Here is a 19358-nt window from a genome sequence, read left to right as displayed (position 1 = left end):
AAAGCTCATTTTGGGAAGAGAGTGACTTACTTTTATGTCTTTAATATGAGGACATAAGTGGGCGTAGGACAACAGTCTTTGTTGCTGAGTTCTGCTTTCTTAGGAGGTCAGTCTGTAGTTTATAACAGTTTCTTTGTTCTGCAGGTTATGGCAGTTTCTTTTTTTGTGCTTATCAAGCACGCTGCAGAGCTCCAGCTGGACCTATTGAGGCCAACCAAAGCTCCCCCTTGTGGTTGTCAAGGTTGTTCCAGATTCTCAGGCTAGCAGTTCCTACACTGGCAGAGATTTGGTCTGTCAGTACTTTAGTAGATGTCTTCTGTCAGTAACTTCCCCCATTATAACCAAGTCACCTTTATGGCTGCTCTGACAGTAGATCTTTTCACTGATGTTAACACACAATGGTAACACACAATGAGGAAAAAAACTGGAAACAATGCATGCTGCTTTGTTTATATAATGATTTCATTTGCCTATCATCTTATCACATCCTTAATGCTGAACTTTTCCATTATATCTCTAATTTACAATACCTGAACCTTTAGAGGGCTCATATTGAAGAAAGTAAAATATAAAAATTTACCTTTGTAAACTTACCAACAGGCAAACCAATCTCTCTCTAGCACAGGTGCCTTTAGAAATAATAAATATAGCTTTCAGCTCCATCTGACATTTAGTATTTATGGGGAAACTGGGCTGAAAAGCTAGTTTTGTGGTAAATTCAAAATAATGTACCACACAAAAATTTTTCAAATAGTTGTATCACTGAATAGTGCCAGCAGCTTCTACTGAGAGTTAGTAGCACTCAAATCTTCCCAGCACTTGTTTTATCACATATGTTTATTTTAATACAAGTCTGAGACTGAAATTGTGATTTGTCTCCAGTGGGTCTGACTCTGTAGAAACATACATACAAACTAGAATGCACACCTGTAGTCAAAAACTTGCATCATCTAGAGCTTCCAGAAACAGATACAAATGTTTCAGAAAGCTTCATAATATTCAGGCAAAGTTACAGGGATAATGACTCCTGTATACCATGTTACTTTAGTATCCAAATGTTTGGGCTGGGATGTTAATTTCTTAAAAAAATAATTCTGTAGTTTCTTTGTGTCCTTTATGTTTCTGTTCAACAGAAAAGGCCACATTAAGTTTATTTCTGCTCTAGCAGAAATGCTCAGATTTTCCTAATGTATGACATTTGCTTCATGTAAGGAAAAGGAAAAAGTGATTGCAATAAATAAAGGAATTGACATAAAAGCACGATAATAAGAATATGTGTAGAACTGGAAAACAGAAAGAGAATAGAGAAAATCTTTTAAATATTTTTATTAAAAGGAAACTTTAGTTTAAACAAGTTTTAAACAAAGAAAAAAACCCAAAACTTAATCTAGTTGTAATAAGAAGGGAAAATGAATAAAATTTTATCTGGCTAAATTGAAACTGGAATAAAAACCTAACTGTGTTTTTTATTTTCCAATTTGCAAAATCTTTCATTTAGTGAATTAGCTTGAAATTAATTGAATAGTTTATATGCTACTAACAACAATGTCCTGTGGTTACACAGCAAAATATACCCTTAAAATAATGGACAGATTTTATATTAGAGCCATAGCCATAACAAATTTCAGCAGTTGGAGAATCCTATTTTTAATCATCAAAGCACTTAACAAGGAAAATTAAATCAATGTCTGAGCACTTATCCTGTAGAAATTTATCTACATTTTACATTTGTTGTGATGCACCCAAATGACACAATCCAAGACTATAACTTAATTTTTTTTGATAAATTGTAGATGAGTAAATGCAAAAAGATCCACAAGACATTAATTGTTTGACTTGTAGGATCTACCTTTACAAACAACACAGAGTTGATGAAGAGAAGACACAAAATCCACACCAGCTATGCCAAAAGGTAAAGTCAGGACATAATGGTCGTTACACCATATTCCATTTTGCATGAAAACACATAGAAAATTCCATAGAGGTTGCATAGAAACATTATAGTTGTGACAAATCCTTGTCAAAATGGTAGCAGAACTCTTTAAAGTTCACAAAAGCAAAGCAGATTATCACAGTGGAGCAAAACGTATCATGCCCCAGGGCTAAATGACAACTTTTCTGACAGCTGGATGTTCCAGAGGAAAAAGTCTTTTCAAGGATGTGAAGGCACACTTGCTTAATGGAATTTAATAACTAGCTCCTACCATGAACTGGTAGAAACGAGAAATTCTGCTTAACTGGAAATTCTGATTACTTTTGTTTTTGTTTTGTTTTAAATTTGTCCTGAAATGAAAACAAAAATATTTTCTTTCCCTTTCTTCTATGGTAGTATTTTCATTTGTCTTTACAAAAAGAAAAGGATTTTAAAAAAAACCCCTTTATTCAAGTTCTTTTTTAGTTACTTTAAAACCATAGTGGACTACAAAAATAGGAGTTTAGAAGTATGGGGTTTTTCTAAAATTAGATGGAAAAGGAGGTTTTGTGGGCTTTGGGTCTTTGCACTTTACTGCAGAATTGGTTAAGCCCAGGAGTCCTTCAGGGGGGCACAACAGTTAGGGATTTGAGAACAGTGATCGGACTGAATAGCACTTTCTGGGGTGAAAAAAAAAAAAGGAACATTTTGATTTATTTATTTCAGTGGGTAGAAAATGAAATTTCCAATAACAAGTCAGTTTTGATTATGATCTCTATTCATGATTTGTTTCAAAAGCTTAGTTTCAGGTCCTTCTTTGAGGATATAGCATGATGACAGTCCTCCTTTCCTAACAGAACACATTTCTCATTGGATAAACTAACCCTTATTCTGTCTTTTATACAGTCTGTGAGAGTTTAAAAATATTTTTCTCACTGCAGTCAAGGTAGATAGGCCCTGTTATGAAAATATGTATTTTAAAATCTCCAATCCAAATTCAAAATACATAGCCACCAGAATCTTTGCTGAGGTTTAACACAGTTTCAAGAATAATTGTGAATTTAAGTTCAAGTGGCTGAGTGCATTGGAACAGCATTTAGAGGATTTCAGCATTACATTATGCTTTCAATTACCAAGAGATTAAGGAAGAGATTTATGTTCCTTAAAGCACCTTGATATTCAGCAGTTATATTATGCTGAATCTCCTGTATCTTCCAATATTTCTTTTTTTCAATGTAAACCCTAAATTGTCTGCCTGCTAAAGTTAACACTACCTCAGGTGATCTTTAGTGTTAACTCCTGCTCAGAGTCACATTTGAGCTCAGACCAAGTTTCTCAGGGCTTTTCCAGATGGGTCTTGAAAGCTTACAGGGAAAGAGGTTGCCCAGCCTCTGCTCTAGGCAGCCCGTCCCTCCCCCTGGCTCTCCCCTTATGGTGATTTTTCTCTGCCCCATGCCCCACTGCGTCAAGTCAGAACATCCCCTTTCAGTTTATGATCCCTCTTTCTCATCCCTCTTCCATATGAAGAGATTACTTCTGCTTTCTCAAAAAAGTACTCTTAGATTTTGGAAAACTCTGTACATTGCTCCCAGATTTCTCTTCTCTGGTTTTCAAGTGTCCTCATGTTCAGTAACTCTCCTACAAGAAGTTTGACATCAACTTACCAATAGAAATAATGTTTTTTAACTCCATCAACATGAAATTGAAACATCTGCTTTTCATAAATCTTACAACTACTATATTTTTTCCTGAAAAATATCAGAAATAAGGGAAATCAAACAAGTACATTTCTAAGCCGGTTTTCATGCCTGAACTTGTAAAATATGATGTGCCAAAGAAGGATGAAGAAATATCTGTGTGTTTATTGACATAATCATTGCTACTTCTTAGTAGAAATTTAGATTATTTTTAGCATGAAAATATATTTGTTTATTTTTCACTTATACTTCTGCTATTTCCTTCCATAAGATACAGAGCCCAGGAATGAAATCTTGGTCTTTTATGTGCCAGTAGGAGTTCTGCCATTGACAAAGAGGAAAAGAGGAAAGTTCACCTCTTTTGAAAAAGGGGAATATCATATTGACTCCACACTTTCTTTTTTTGTTCTTGTCTCCTTTTATATATCATAGTGATTTTTTTTCTATCCTACTTGAAATTTCTGCAGGAAAGTCTACAATTTAAAACATTCAATTAAAAACATACTGTATGGATAAATTTTAGTTTATAGGTATTGTTCATTTGGCCAGGTAACTTATCATCATTTGCTTGAGCTGCCCAATATTTTTCCCAGATAGGGAGCTACCAGGAATTTAATTCTGTATGTTGGAAATAGCTGCAAATGTTAATGTGTAAACAGTAGTTTTCCTGGTAGGAACTGTGGGGATTGGTTCTGTTGAAAAACAAGAGGCACTTGTTTCAAAACAGGACAGGTTTTTATGCATGTTTTTCATTATTTTAATTTTCAGATGTATTAAAATATGCAGCTGTGGGAAAAGAAAGCTTAGATGTGTATTTTAAGTGAAATAGGACATGATGCTTATCTAATGGAAGATACAGTATGTTGACATATCAAGGAATTATCTTTCCAGATAATCAAAGTGCTACTTAAAAGAAAATCACCATTCTTTTCTCCCAGATCCTCTTTAGAAAGCCTTATTTTCTTAATGAGTTTTATTCTGTTATTTTTTCCTCCTTCTGTATGTCTTTTTTCTTTTTTAATAAAGCTGAATGTTTATGTAGAATAATTTATATTTCCTAGGTATCAGCCATTATACAAAGACGACACTGAAACTTTCTTGACACTTGAAGTGCAGTCATTCCTCTTCTCATTATTGCCTTCCTAGTCAATCTGACTTGTTTATAGTCCATTCAAGTAATTTATAAAAATAACAAATTGCAAAAGACATTTGGAAGCCTACAGACATCCCACATCATAGATCTTCAAATAGCTGTGGTCTTTCTCCTGTCAATTAAACTGCTATATATTCCCTATTTCTTTTGCAATTCTTGATTTTATTTAGCCACACACTTATTGATGAGTCAGTGTGGAGATCTTTGTCAATCAGCCTGTTATTCCATCATTGCTGATGTTCTGCTCTTCAAATAAGTATTTTCAGGGGGAAAAAATAAATGGGAAAAAAAATTAGTCTGTAAGTGCATCAGATGACAAAAAAGAGACAATAAATGGGTAAATTTTAAAATGCGATTAAGAAAAGCCCAGTCTGTGACAGAAGTACATTTTATATGTGAGGGATAGTTTCAGTAGATGATGTAAAACCAAATGAGACAGACTTAATACAATGAACACTTAACATAAATCACTCCAGATCAAGGCTTGTAAATGCCTCTGGGAACTGTGTGTGATATCCTTCTGCTTCTCATTAAGGCATCCCTTTATAAACTGCCCACTATCCACCTTGCTTGTAAATTGACAACCAGCAAATATGGGCTAAGTTTGAGCAGACTCCTTAAAGATGAGTTTCAACACCTTGCCGCACCTTGGCAAGTTGCAATACCTGGTAAGTTGGTACATCCACAGATGGCTTTGCTGTCTCAGGACTAAGTTGATAACAGGCCAGAGCAAAGCAATAACCACTGCTCTGCTAATTAGAAGTCACGCTGGAATTTAATGCTTTATCCAGACTGTAAATAAGTAAAGAGACATGCAAAAAAGCTACCAATAGCTCTTGTGGTGGCACTTGTACAGATGGTTTGAGCACCAAGGATGGCATATTTATACATATTTATGTGCATATTATCCTGATGTGAAGAATAAAATTCATTCTGCCTGTGAGATTTTATCTTGCCAGAGGCAAAGGAAATCAGAGGACACTGCTAGAGGAACAGCTGAACAGTGACCTCTCTGTGGAGTCTCCCAGTAAATGATCAACACAGCAACCAGGTTATTCCCCAGTGAAAAATTTACTGGCCTAACACGCAGCTGTAGAGAGGTTAACATGTTGGTTTGGAAATCATGAAAAAGGAACATGAAACTTCGGCTTAACTGTTCAAGATAAACCTCTGGCAGATAGAGAAGGAAGGGCTGCAGCAACACCTGTTATATGTCCTTTCTTGATCCATGCATGGAACTGATCTGCATCTACTGGGGCTGCAGACAGACATTGTGAAGGGTACATTTTACTACATTAATTACCTAGATGCTATGTCCCACCAGGCTAGGACCAGCAAACAGTTTGGGATATTTTTAGTTCCTCATTCCAAGTAATTTGGCACCTATTGGATTAACAGAAGGGAGCAATTCTAGGACAAAGGCTCCTGCAGCAACTAGAGCAGGAGGTGAGATACCCTCATGATCCCACCAGCACAGCACAGATACAGCCGATGGCTACTCTGCTTTTAAAGAAAAGGTTTTGGCCTAATGAGAAAATGATATACAAAAATGGGAAGATGTGTGACCTGACAAGTCACATTGAGGAAACTCATAGAAATTAAATTGCCTCTGAAATGCTAAGAAAGCTGTCCCACGTGATGGCCACAGCCTAAAAAAAACTACTTCTATGTCCCATTACACTCAATTTCTGCACTTCTGGTTGATATGTAACAAGGGCATTAGTCTGCAGACTGATACTTCCTGAGGACATGGCATTAAAGGTACACCAATGAAATTTCAATCAAGAAAGTAACACATTTCGATCTTTCTCCTTCTCAAGCTTCAACATCACACAGTATATGTCTATTGTATTGTATTGATAAGCATTCAGGGACTGTGTTTTTTACAGCAGGGGCTAGAGCCAAGAGTGATGCTGTGCTGATCTGTCTCAGAAGGAATTCTGGAAAACATAAAAATTTATATAAGCAGGAGAAACTTAAGGTGAGATCAGTAAAGGGCAGCTCGTCCATAGGTACAATATACCTTCCCACAGAAAATGTCTCTTTTCTATGGGGTACCACAACATTTGTGCAGTATTCCTGCTCCTAATGACCATTCTCCTTCCTAATTTCCTCCCATCTGGTTACAGACCAACACAGGACACTGCTCACCAAACTGTTTCATTTCCAGCCTACATCAGAGCTCCTCCACCCTTATTTTCTCTATCCAAAGCAAACATTTAAAAATTTCTTAATAATACCTGGAGCAGAAGGAAGGGAATTCCAGTCAGAACTTAAGTCACAGTCCTGGCTTTTTTATCAACTACTATAATTTATAACAAAGAAAAATATAGAAGAATAGAAGATGGAATTTCTGAAGACAACACTGAAAGGGGTTAACAAGTGTTTCTTATCCAATTATCATAGGGTTGTCTTTACTGCCCAGACAACTGGGCAGAGGAAGAAAGTCACACAAAGAGTCAGACAAAATCTTATTTAAAAAAAAAAAAAGAATTGTATTGAATTGTCATGTTAGTGATCCGTCTTTCTCAATAGTTTCTTCAGACTGGTAAGCCTGAGCCAGGGTTTTTCCAAGTCTAACATTTTTGTACAGAAGCATTTAGTCATAATGTGCCATGCTACATTTGTCTACTTGTATCTGTGCACGAAATTAAGGTTCAGGTTCACAAATCACAGCTTAGGAAATCTTTTCTCATTTGTAGGAAACTCATCATGCAAACTCCTGCCTGCTAAAAGAGATGCAGGTTTAGGTAAGGCCTCATGATGGTCTCTTTATGTGGTCAGGATGGACTGCTGTAGTCTGTTTCTAGAAGAGTGAGCGCTGAGAAACAGGTAATGTTGACAAGAATCTCCTCAAGTGTGTGCACAGTTTGTGTGTGTTTATACAAAATAAATACTAAACCAGTGGATAAGGACGTTATGCTGAATGTTGTAGCTTTTTCTATCAGCTTTTTACCTTAATGGCTAGCCTGCAGTACTTGGACCTTATTTACATCTATTTCAAATTCTTGTTTCAGAATTATTGCTGGCAACCATCCCCAGCCAGAAAGCTTGTTGGCTTATAAATCCAGTCTTGGAGTACTATTCACAGCAACCAGCCAAAACATCAGTTTTCAGTTTATAAGTAATTATTTAATGCAACTAATAGCATTTAGGCTCATTTTACAGCACATTTTGTTTTGATTTTCAAAATATACATTTGCTGGTCACTAGACAATTGTTTAATGGTGTAATTAATTAGGCTTTGATTTGCAAGACACATGACTTGAAGTCATATGATTTCCAGGATTCCAGTAATTATTTTTAATTCAGGCTATAAAATTCCTTTCCATATTGACCAGCAAGGCTGGGAAAGAATCCAAAGACACAGTTTAACTTCTCACGACTTTAAAAAATCTTATTTTCCAAATTCTGTTCAACTCCTGTTTTAGTAGACAATTTGCTATGCAGATATTTTAGTATTAAAACTGTGAAGTCTAGTCAGCACAAGATTAAAGTGAAACAGAAATAAATGTCTGGACCAGTTCTTTCACAGACCAGCTGCTCTATGAACACAGTATGAGTAGGTTTTAAAGGCCCCATCTTCAATGCAGCAACATGAGGGATTCATCAAAGCAAGGCGCCACAACCAGTGCCTACTTTGAGTTGATAGGATTCAGCAGATATCCAGAAACCCAAAACTTGCTGCATTTCATGCAGGCCTTGAAGGGTGTGTCAGAGAACATTTCTCAGCTAAAGGGATCTCCTTTAGATTTATTGCTTGGACCCATTTTATCAATGCTTATTGATCTCAATCTTCTTATTGCACCTTATTGCTTTGGTTTCCCCCAGTTAAATTTAAAGAAACTCAAACCCCAAAACCCCAACATTTTTTTTCCACAATTATTATTTACATGAAGAGCACTTATTTTTAGGGAAATCTTAAAAGCCCAGGACAGAACTTCTGTTTATAGGTGGCAGCCCCTCAAGTGTTCCTTCACAATGTACAGGTAACAAATTTTTCCCTCAACCCATTAAAAGACAATATTCAGAGAGGCTATTTCTCCTGTACAAGAGAAACCTGTTGTATTGCGACGAGGAATTTTATGTCAGCCAGTGTATTCACTTTAAAAAACCCAAAGCAAACAACTATTCTAGATCTGGAGCAGAACAAGTCAACTTACCCTATGAGGTTTTCAGTACTCAAAGAATTTCAATTCCTCGTATTGGAAAAAAAGCATACTTTTTGATACATATTTAATAACAAGATTGCTGGCTTCAAACATTTTGGGTGCAGGTGTTGGGGAAAGGTCAAGTTAGGCCTTGCCCTGGTGAGGTGATGCCCTGCCCTGCACACCCCACCCCTCTGGGGCTCTGTCCCAGCCTTGCAGTGGCCACCAGTCCCTGGCACACTGGAGGCTCCACACCCACGCTCCACACCCATGCTCCACACCCACGCTCCACACCCACCTATGGAGCCCCAACCCAGCTCCTGAGTGGCCAAATGAACAGAAGTCCCACCTGGGGGAAGGGCCCAGGAAGGCCAAGGAATATTTAAAGCAAGACTCAAAGCAAGCACATGACTTGATCCTCCTTTTGGAAATTCTGTCATCTGGATGCTGCTGGGAATAGGAATGGTAATTATGCTTGTCCTTTTGTACACCTTTTCTGTTCTTCTTCTTTTAATTCCCTTGGAATTTTTGAGTAACTCAAAGTTGACCTGGCTTAGGGTTTGCTACGTTGAATGGAATAAACTAACGCTTTGGGAAGTGTTTTATGTTGAGTGATTGCTGTTCTAAACCTTTTGCCAAAGTGCTTTGATTTTCTAAAGTTGCCAGTAAAGTTCTTCTGTTGTTTTGACTTCTTGAGAACATCTTGTCAGTGTTTCTCCCATACATCTGATTCAGAGTATATGAACAACTTTTAAAAATCTCATTGAGGAATTTTTTTGAGGCCTTACAAATGATGATGATAAGGCACTCAAATCTCCCTGTGATTTTGCAAGTTAAAGAACAGAACTGGTACAAGTTCTTCCTGATGATCAAAAGCTCCTCTTCAGTGTCAGCAACCTGTTTTCTGCATCACATAAGCTGGCAGTTTAAGACATTAAACACTCCAAAAACATTTAATAGAATCTTCCTTCTCTCTATAACATAAATTTGAAAAATCTCTGTTACACAGACTTTGAACATGGTATTTTTCATTGTATGATTTTGTCTTGCTTCTTTCTACTCTGGGCAGCTCAGCTGTGTTAGCTTATCCTCTTTCATTTTTGCAAATAAGGCAAAATTCTCCATGGTTGTTAAAAAAATTTGAATTCTCTCATTTTTTTTCCCAGTTTTAGATAACTGCATATAACTTTATTTCTCTATTTTCTGAGAAGAATTGAACAGAAGTTCTACAATTTATGCATAAAAATTTTAAAAATGCATTTTGTGCTAAAACACTTTATGTTAATAAGAATTGTAAAATTATTACTGCACATCAGTTTCATTACATAGCTCATTTTAAATGGGGCAGAATATTTTAATAGCCCAAGCAAAGACATGTTTTATAACTTACAACTGGAGATATATCTGTAATTTATTCCATAAAATATGCATGAATGATTTTCAGCTCCATTTAACTAATGTGTTTTGAAAAGTCTTTGCAACAGTAAATGCAACAAATCTCAGGCAAGACAAGCAGTAATGTCTAAGTGTGGTTAAGAGTAACTTTTCATTTTGCAGTTCAAATTTTGGAGCAGAAATTTCCTTACATAGATAAGCTTCAGTATTATTCTGGAGTGTGACAGAGTGACCACCAGGTATAAAATTGCAAACTGTGTCAGGAAATAAAAATGCCCAAACATTATGGACTACTCGCACTGTGTGTGTTAAAGGAAAAAGATGGGTGTGCATCCTTATATTGACTGGGAATTATGAGGTAGTCCATAGATGGATACAAAAGACAGTCTTGTCATGAGACAAGAGCTACGAAATACAGAGTGAAGGATAACTGAGAAGAAGCAGGGATTTTTTTGGTGCTGCCCAGTGCAGGTGAGTATGGTCTAACATCTGTTGAAGTCTCAGAATGCCCGAGACAACTGGGTTTGCAAGAGCACATTGTACTCTGGCCATCTCCCATGCCTTTGCTGTGCAAAGTGTGTGAAACCCTTCCACTGCTGTTACCTTGCCTTGGGTCAGCAGTGCTGGGGTCTCCAAGGCTTGTTCCTGGTGTTTTCAGATATTTTCTGGTGTCAGTGCAAACAGACTGGGTTCCTAAAACTGAACAAAGAACAACAAATGCAACTTTGCAATTAGCTGATATATCAAAATATGATATATCAAAAGGGACTTTAAATGTGTTGTTAATAATTACCTGGAGCTTCAAAACTGCAAACAAAATTCCTGTACCCAGAGCCATCCCACTTATCTTAGGTATGTAACTCAAAGGAACCAGCTCAGGAAATGAGCATCTGTCCTGGGTTGAAGTATATTCTATCACCATCTTCATGAACTGTTGAAACCAGGTGAGGCAGTGCTCCCTGCCTCCTCCACTCTGGCTTATCTTCTGTTAATGGGCCATCAGCACCTTTGCTACACAGCTCACAGATAACCCCCTCCTGGACTACCTCCTGTTAATGGGCCCATCAGGCCTTATCACATGACTCACCATCCCATTGTGGGATGCTCCGCCCAGAGGGAGAAACCAAGCATTCCAGCCTGGATATAAGCTGAGACTCTGAACACCAGAGGGGCGCTTACCCACTGGATTCCCAGAGGACCCGAGCTACCAGACCTTTCTACAAGATCACTGCTTCAGGAAGACCACCTCATCTAGACTGCTTCCATCACTACGCTCAGGTTGTATTCTGACTCTGTCAGTGGTCTTTTGTATTATTGCATCGATTTTATTTTACTTTCTTTCCTTTTTTCTTTTTTCCTATTAAATTGTATCTCTGACTTGGAGCCTCTCATTTGTTTTGCCTTCAAACTACTACATTTTTGGCGCCCAACGTGGGGCACAAGGCACTGAGAAAAGTCAGAATTATAATTTTGTATTGAAGAAGACACCTGTTCGCTATGATGCTCAACATGCTTACATGTGTCTTATATCTATCTCTCTATATTTTTCCACAACTGGGGTACTATCTGCCAGTCTTAATGCTCCTGCGTAGACCAGGGTATGGTACTAAAATTGCTTTAGTAGTCTATTATGTCCATTGCTTGATAAACTCTGAGGCAATGAACATTATTCAGAATATACACCCACTTTTGTTTTCTTGTTCTGGTCTAGGATGCTACATCTGGGGCCTCAACAATCTCACCCAGCCCCTGTGGGGAGGGGTGAAGAATGATTTTTTCCAGCTTTTCAGGCATGACACAGCAGTTTTTGAAAATATGGAATACCCTCTGGATGCCAAGGACAGCATGATGTTGTTGTTAGTCCTGCTTTGTCTTCTCTGCACGGCCCGCACCATGCTTAGAATCAAAACACTACATGGTGTGATACAGCGTGTTCTGAAGGAAGAGGAAGAGGGAAAAAGAAGCAGAGCAACGATATCAGTGTCTACACAGAGTGTCACAGAGGTGAAAGGAACCAAAAGCAAGGCAACAGTGTCCTCATCTACACAGACCGTCACAGAGGAGAAAGGGACTAAGGGTGCCATCAGCATCTCCACACAAACCATCACTGAACCGGAACAGCCTAAACCAGTAGCAGTTGCCCCCGTTCAGAAGAAGAAATCAAGGACCAAATCAGTCCGCATAGTGACTGATGAGAGTGCAGCAGGACCTTCACAATCAGCAGAAGAGACAGAGCCAGAAATCATCACTCGCTCTCTATCTCTGGGTGAGCTGCGTGACCTGCGAAGGGAATTCACCCGCCAGACCAACGAGTCCATCCTGACCTGGCTGCTCCGCATCTGGGACGCTGCAGCCAATGACACCATTCTGGATGGAAGTGAGGCCAGGCAACTGGGATCGTTGTCCCGGGATGTGGTCATTGACCAGGGGATTGGGAAAAGCCAAGAACCTCTCAGCCTCTGGCAGCGACTGCTAACAAGTGTGAAAGATAGGTACCTTTGTAAAGAAGACCTCCAAGTGCACCAAGGAAAATGGAACACAATAGAACAAGGTATCCGATGCCTGAGGGAATTGGCTGTGTTGGAAATCCTTTTTTCAGAAGATGAGAGATTTCCTAAAAACCCAGATGGTGTCCAGTGCACATCACGGATGTGGTTGAGATTTGCACGGCTTGGACCCGAAATGTACTCACGTTACCTGGCAACACTGCAATGGAGGGAAGGTGAGGACAGGGTAGGTGTCTTGGCTAATAAACTAAGAATTTACGAGGACACTGTCACTGCCCCAGTTCGTACCCATGTCTCGTCTGTGGAAACAAGACTGGCTGAGCAAGTCCGGAACTTGATTGAAGAAGGCCATCAGAAACTGAAAAAAGAACTTAAGGAAGAAATTTACCACATCCAGCCAGAGCCAATGAGAGTCTCTGCCATTAGGAGCAGGCGCTCCCCAGCCAGGGAGAGAGGATACACACCCCGAGGTAACCTCTGGTCTTTTCTTCGGGAGCATGGAGAAGACATGAGGAAGTGGGATGGAAAACCCACCTCCTCCTTAGCAGCCCAGGTACGTGAACTGAAAAGAGAAACACCTACCACAAAGAGCCCATCTAGAATCAATGTTGCTCCGGTCTCTCGTGCACAGAACTCCAGACGGTACAGGAATGATGATATGACTGATCCTCTTGAAGGAACCTCAGAAACATATTTACAAGAAGAGAGCAATGTATGCCATGACCAGGAATAGGGGGGCCCTGCCTCTAGCCAGGTAGAGGAAAGGGACAATCGGATCTACTGGACTGTGTGGATCCGATGGCCTGGAACATCTGACCCACAAAGATATACGGCTCTGGTTGATACCGGTGCTCAGTGTACTCTGATGCCATCAAGGTACATGGGAGCAGAACCCATTTCCATTTCTGGGGTGACAGGAGGATCCCAGGAGCTGACTGTACTGGAAGCTGAAGTAAGTCTAACTGGGAAAGAATGGCAGAAACACCCCATTGTGACTGGTCCAGAGGCCCCATGCATTTTGGGCATAGACTATCTCAGAAATGGGTATTTCAAAGACCCAAGAAGATACCGCTGGGTTTTTGGCATAGCTGCTCTAGAGACAGAAGGCATCAGACAACTGAGTACCTTGCCTGGACTCTCAGACGACCCCTCTGCTGTGGGACTACTGAAAGTTGAAGAACAACAGGTGCCGATCGCCCAAGCAACAGTGCACCGTAGGCAATATCGCACCGACAGAGACTCTGTGGTCCCCATCCATAAGATGATTCGTGAGCTGGAAAGCCAAGGGGTGGTAAGCAAGACTCGTTCACCCTTTAATAGCCCTATATGGCCCGTGCGTAAGTCCAGTAGAGAATGGAGACTGACAGTGGATTACCGTGGCCTGAATGAAGTCACACCACCACTGAGCGCTGCCGTACCAGACATGTTGGAGCTTCAGTATGAGCTGGAATCCAAGGCAGCAAAATGGTATGCGACCATTAATATTGCAAATGCCTTTTTCTCCATTCCTCTGGCAGCAGAATGCAGGCCTCAGTTTGCCTTCACCTGGAGGGGCGTACAGTACACCTGGAACCGACTGCCCCAGGGGTGGAAGCACAGTCCCACCATTTGCCATGGACTGATCCAGGCTGCACTGGAAAAGGGTGAGGCTCCAGAACACCTGCAATACATTGACGACATTATCGTGTGGGGAAACACTGCAACAGAAGTCTTTGAGAAGGGAGAGAAGATCATTCAGATTCTCCTGAAGGCCGGCTTCGCCATCAAGAGGAGCAAAGTCAAGGGACCTGCTCGAGAGATCCAGTTTCTGGGAGTGAAGTGGCAAGATGGACGGCGTCAGATTCCCACTGAAGTCATCAATAAGATCACTGCAATGTCTCCACCGACCAACAAGAAGGAAACACAAGCTTTCCTAGGTGCCATAGGCTTCTGGAGGATGCACATTCCCGAGTATAGCCAAATCGTGAGCCCTCTCTACCTGGTTACCCGCAAGAAGAACGATTTCCACTGGGGCCCAGAACAGCAGCAAGCTTTCGCCCAGATCAAGCAGGAAATCGCTCATGCGGTAGCCCTTGGCCCAGTCAGGACGGGATCAGAGGTGAAGAATGTGCTTTACTCTGCAGCCGGGAGCCATGGTCTGTCATGGAGCCTTTGGCAGAAGGTGCCGGGTGAGACTCGGGGACGACCACTGGGATTCTGGAGCCGAAGCTACAGAGGATCCGAAGCCAACTACACTCCCACAGAGAAGGAAATCTTAGCCGCCTATGAAGGAGTCCAAGCTGCCTCAGAAGTGATTGGTACTGAAGCACAGCTGCTTCTGGCACCTCGACTACCGGTGCTGGGGTGGATGTTCAAGGGAAAGGTTCCTACCACACATCACGCCACCGACACCACATGGAGCAAATGGATCGCCCTGATCACGCAGCGCGCCCGTATTGGAAACCTGAATCGCCCTGGGATTCTGGAAATTATAACAAACTGGCCTGAAGGTGAGACCTTTGGATTATCCTCTGAAGAAGAGGAGGAGCAAGTGACACGGGCCGAGGAAGCCCCACCATATAACGAGCTACCAGAGAGTGAGAGACGATATGCCCTTTTCACCGATGGTTCCTGCCGAATTGTAGGTACTAACCGGAAGTGGAAAGCTGCTGTATGGAGCCCCACACGACGAGTTGCACAAGCTACCGAGGGAGAAGGTGGATCGAGTCAGGTCGCAGAGCTTAAAGCTGTCCAGCTGGCTTTGGATATTGCTGAACGAGAGAAGTGGCCGAGGCTCTATCTCTACACTGACTCATGGATGGTAGCTAATGCTCTGTGGGGATGGCTGGACCGCTGGAGAAAGGCCAACTGGCAGCGCAGAGGGAAACCCATCTGGGCTGCTGAGATTTGGCAGGACATCGCCACCCGAGTAGAAAGGTTGACCGTGAAGGTTCGACACGTGGATGCGCACGTACCCAAGAGTCGGGCTAATGAAGAACATCATAACAACGAGCAGGTGGATCGAGCTGCCAAGGTGAAAGTATCTCAGGTTGATCTAGACTGGCAGCACAAAGGAAAATTGTTCCTAGCTCGTTGGGCTCATGATGCCTCTGGTCATCAAGGGAAAGATGCAACATATCGATGAGCTCGTGACCGAGGGGTAGACATTACTATGGACAGCATCTCCCAGGCTATCCATGACTGCGAGACCTGTGCTGCGATCAAACAGGCCAAGCGAGTGAAGCCTCTGTGGTATGGCGGACGATGGTCAAAGTATAGGTATGGGGAAGCCTGGCAAATTGACTACATCACCCTTCCCCAAACCCGCCAAGGCAAGCGCTACGTGCTCACCATGGTGGAAGCAACCACTGGATGGCTGGAGACCTACCCTGTGCCTCATGCTACTGCCCGGAACACCATCTTGGGCCTGGAAAAGCAAGTCCTGTGGAGACATGGCACCCCTGAGAGAATTGAGTCAGACAACGGGACTCATTTCAAGAATGGCCTCATAAGCACTTGGGCCAGAGAACACGGAATCAAATGGATATACCATATCCCATACCATGCACCAGCTGCTAGGAAGGTGGAACGCTGCAATGAACTGCTTAAAACTACCCTTAAGGCCCTTGGTGGAGGGACCTTCAAAAATTGGGAACAGAACTTAGCGAAGGCCACCTGGATGGTCAATACCCGAGGGTCCATCAATCGAGCTGGTCCTGCCCAGTCTAAATCCTTGCATACAGTGGATGGAGATAGGGTCCCTGTGGTACACATGAGAAGTATGTTAGGAAAGACTGTTTGGATTAATCCCACCTCGGGCAAGGGCAAACCCATCCGTGGGGTTGTCTTTGCACAAGGACCTGGTTACACTTGGTGGGTGATGCAAAAGGATGGGGACACCCACTGTGTACCACAAGGAGACCTTATTTTAAGTGAGAACTGTGTGTAGGATTTCATTATATATATATGTGTGTGTGTGTGTAGTTTAAGGAAGGTATTGATTTGGGATGATGTAGATGGTAATAGAATAAGGGGTGGATAATGTCCTGGGTTGAAGTATATTCTATCACCATCTTCATGAACTGTTGAAACCAGGTGAGGCAGTGCTCCCTGCCTCCTCCACTCTGGCTTATCTTCTGTTAATGGGCCATCAGCACCTTTGCTACACAGCTCACAGATAACCCCCTCCTGGACTACCTCCTGTTAATGGGCCCATCAGGCCTTATCACATGACTCACCATCCCATTGTGGGATGCTCCGCCCAGAGGGAGAAACCAAGCATTCCAGCCTGGATATAAGCTGAGACTCTGAACACCAGAGGGGCGCTTACCCACTGGATTCCCAGAGGACCCGAGCTACCAGACCTTTCTACAAGATCACTGCTTCAGGAAGACCACCTCATCTAGACTGCTTCCATCACTACGCTCAGGTTGTATTCTGACTCTGTCAGTGGTCTTTTGTATTATTGCATCGATTTTATTTTACTTTCTTTCCTTTTTTCTTTTTTCCTATTAAATTGTATCTCTGACTTGGAGCCTCTCATTTGTTTTGCCTTCAAACTACTACAGCATCCCAGATGTTTCTTATGATAAATATCTAGACCTAATCACCTCTATGGAGCAATTCAGCACCTAAAAGAAGTGATTTTTGCAATAGATCATAAAAATAATTAAACCCAGTTCCAGACAGAAGGAACAGAACCACAGTTCTGCTTCACCTGCAGTGAATTTGTAGATGACTTACATAGAAATATGCCGTCTTTCACATATTTCAAGGCCTGTGATTTTTTTCACTTATGTCTACTCAGAAGTTTAGTTTCAAGAGGTAGAATGAATGGGGTTTTTCTTTTGGATCCAGTAGCTTTTGTTATTAAGACATAATTCTAGGGCTTGATGAAGCATCTGATCCTGGAAACCATTCCCAGGTACTTATGGTCCTCAGAGAAGCAATGGATGTACATTCTGCATGAGCAGATAGTGAGATGGACTGAAAACTGGCTGAGTGGGCTGGTCCAGAGAGTGGTGATCAACAGAACAAAATCTAGTTGGAGAGCAGTCAGTAGTCATACATTCCAGGGATCTATACTGGGCTCACTACTATTTCACATGATGGAGCAGAGTGTGCCCTCAGCAGATTTGCAGACAACATCAAACTAGGAGGAGAAGCTGATATGCCAGATCATCCTGACACCTAGAGGAACTTCAGCAGGCTGGAGAAGTGGGCTAACAGGAACCTCCTGAAGTTCAACACAGTGAAGTGCAAAGTCCTTCACCTGAGGAAGAAAAACACTGAGCACTAGTGTATGTTGTGGGCCACCCAGCTGGAAATCTGCCTCACAAAATTTGTACATTTGCAACTATTGTGAATATATATGCTTTTTTTCAATATGTAAAAACCTGCCTTGATATATTCTGTTTTCAGATGTTGTAGCAAAAAATGGAAAATCAATATGAGAAGTATAATGTTATACTTTACATGATTGGTAGTTTTGAAATGAAAATATAGTTACACAGTCATCTTCACTTTAAAGACTTGAACATTGCTATTCATAGAAAGATGGGATTGAAAATATAGCAAACAGAAACCTAGATAGTGGAAGAAATATCACCCATGCAATGGAGAATGCATTATTTATTACATGCTAAATTGCCCCATTAACACATCTTGTTTGACCTTGAAATACCACACTAAAGACAAAAGAGTAGTTCTGCCTCAATGCTCTTTTTTCTTTTTCCCATTTTATGTAGAAAATGACAAGATGTCTGGGATATCTGGCCATTATAAGTGTATCTGTTGCTACTCCTTGTCAAGAACATACATCAAGCATAATATTCAGATAAGTAAAGTGTGAAATAAAGGTCAACTAAACAATATTTGAGCAAATATAAACTAGACATTGATCTAACATTCAATTTTCTAGAATGAGAAAAATATTTGAGGATTAAAAGATTATAAATTAGGTGTGCAAGTTATGTGTCACCTCTGCATATAATGTAGGTTTTAAGATCAAAAAGCAAATGAAAAGTCACCATTACCTGGAATGTAAACTTTTTGTTTGCTTTCTTGTGTCACTGGCCGATCAGAGTAGTATGTAGCATAAGGCCTGTTTGTTGAAAAAAAAAACCAAAAAACACACACACAAGAAACCAAAACCCAACAAACAAACAAACAAAAAAATAAAAAAAGAAAGCCAAAAGTGAAGCCCCCCAAAACTCCCTAACACAACTATTCAGCTATCTTTTCCAGCATAAACAAATTATGTGACTAAGAATTAAATCAACAATCTTAACTACTCTGATAATAAAGGAATAAATGGAATAAAAGTGTGGAAATATTTTGTAAGTAACAATTCATTTTACTATCGTGGATGATAGGTGTTGATGGTTGATGATTTCTTTTTTCTCTCCATGAAGAAGGAGGTCAAACCCAAGAGGAGTAGCAAAGTTTTGAGGAGCATTTGGCTGATTTCCCTGTATTACTCCCCTCTAAAAGCAAAATTAAAATTAAGAAATTAGATATAGTATATGACAACAACTGGAATGGAGCCAAGGCAAATGCTCTAGG

This window comes from Chamaea fasciata, unplaced genomic scaffold (assembly GCF_029207755.1).
Source record: "Chamaea fasciata isolate MVZ Bird 193981 ecotype frontalis unplaced genomic scaffold, bChaFas1.0.hap1 SCAF_5, whole genome shotgun sequence".
NCBI classification, from domain to species: Eukaryota; Metazoa; Chordata; class Aves; order Passeriformes; family Sylviidae; genus Chamaea; species Chamaea fasciata.
This window is presented reverse-complemented; position numbering follows the sequence as displayed.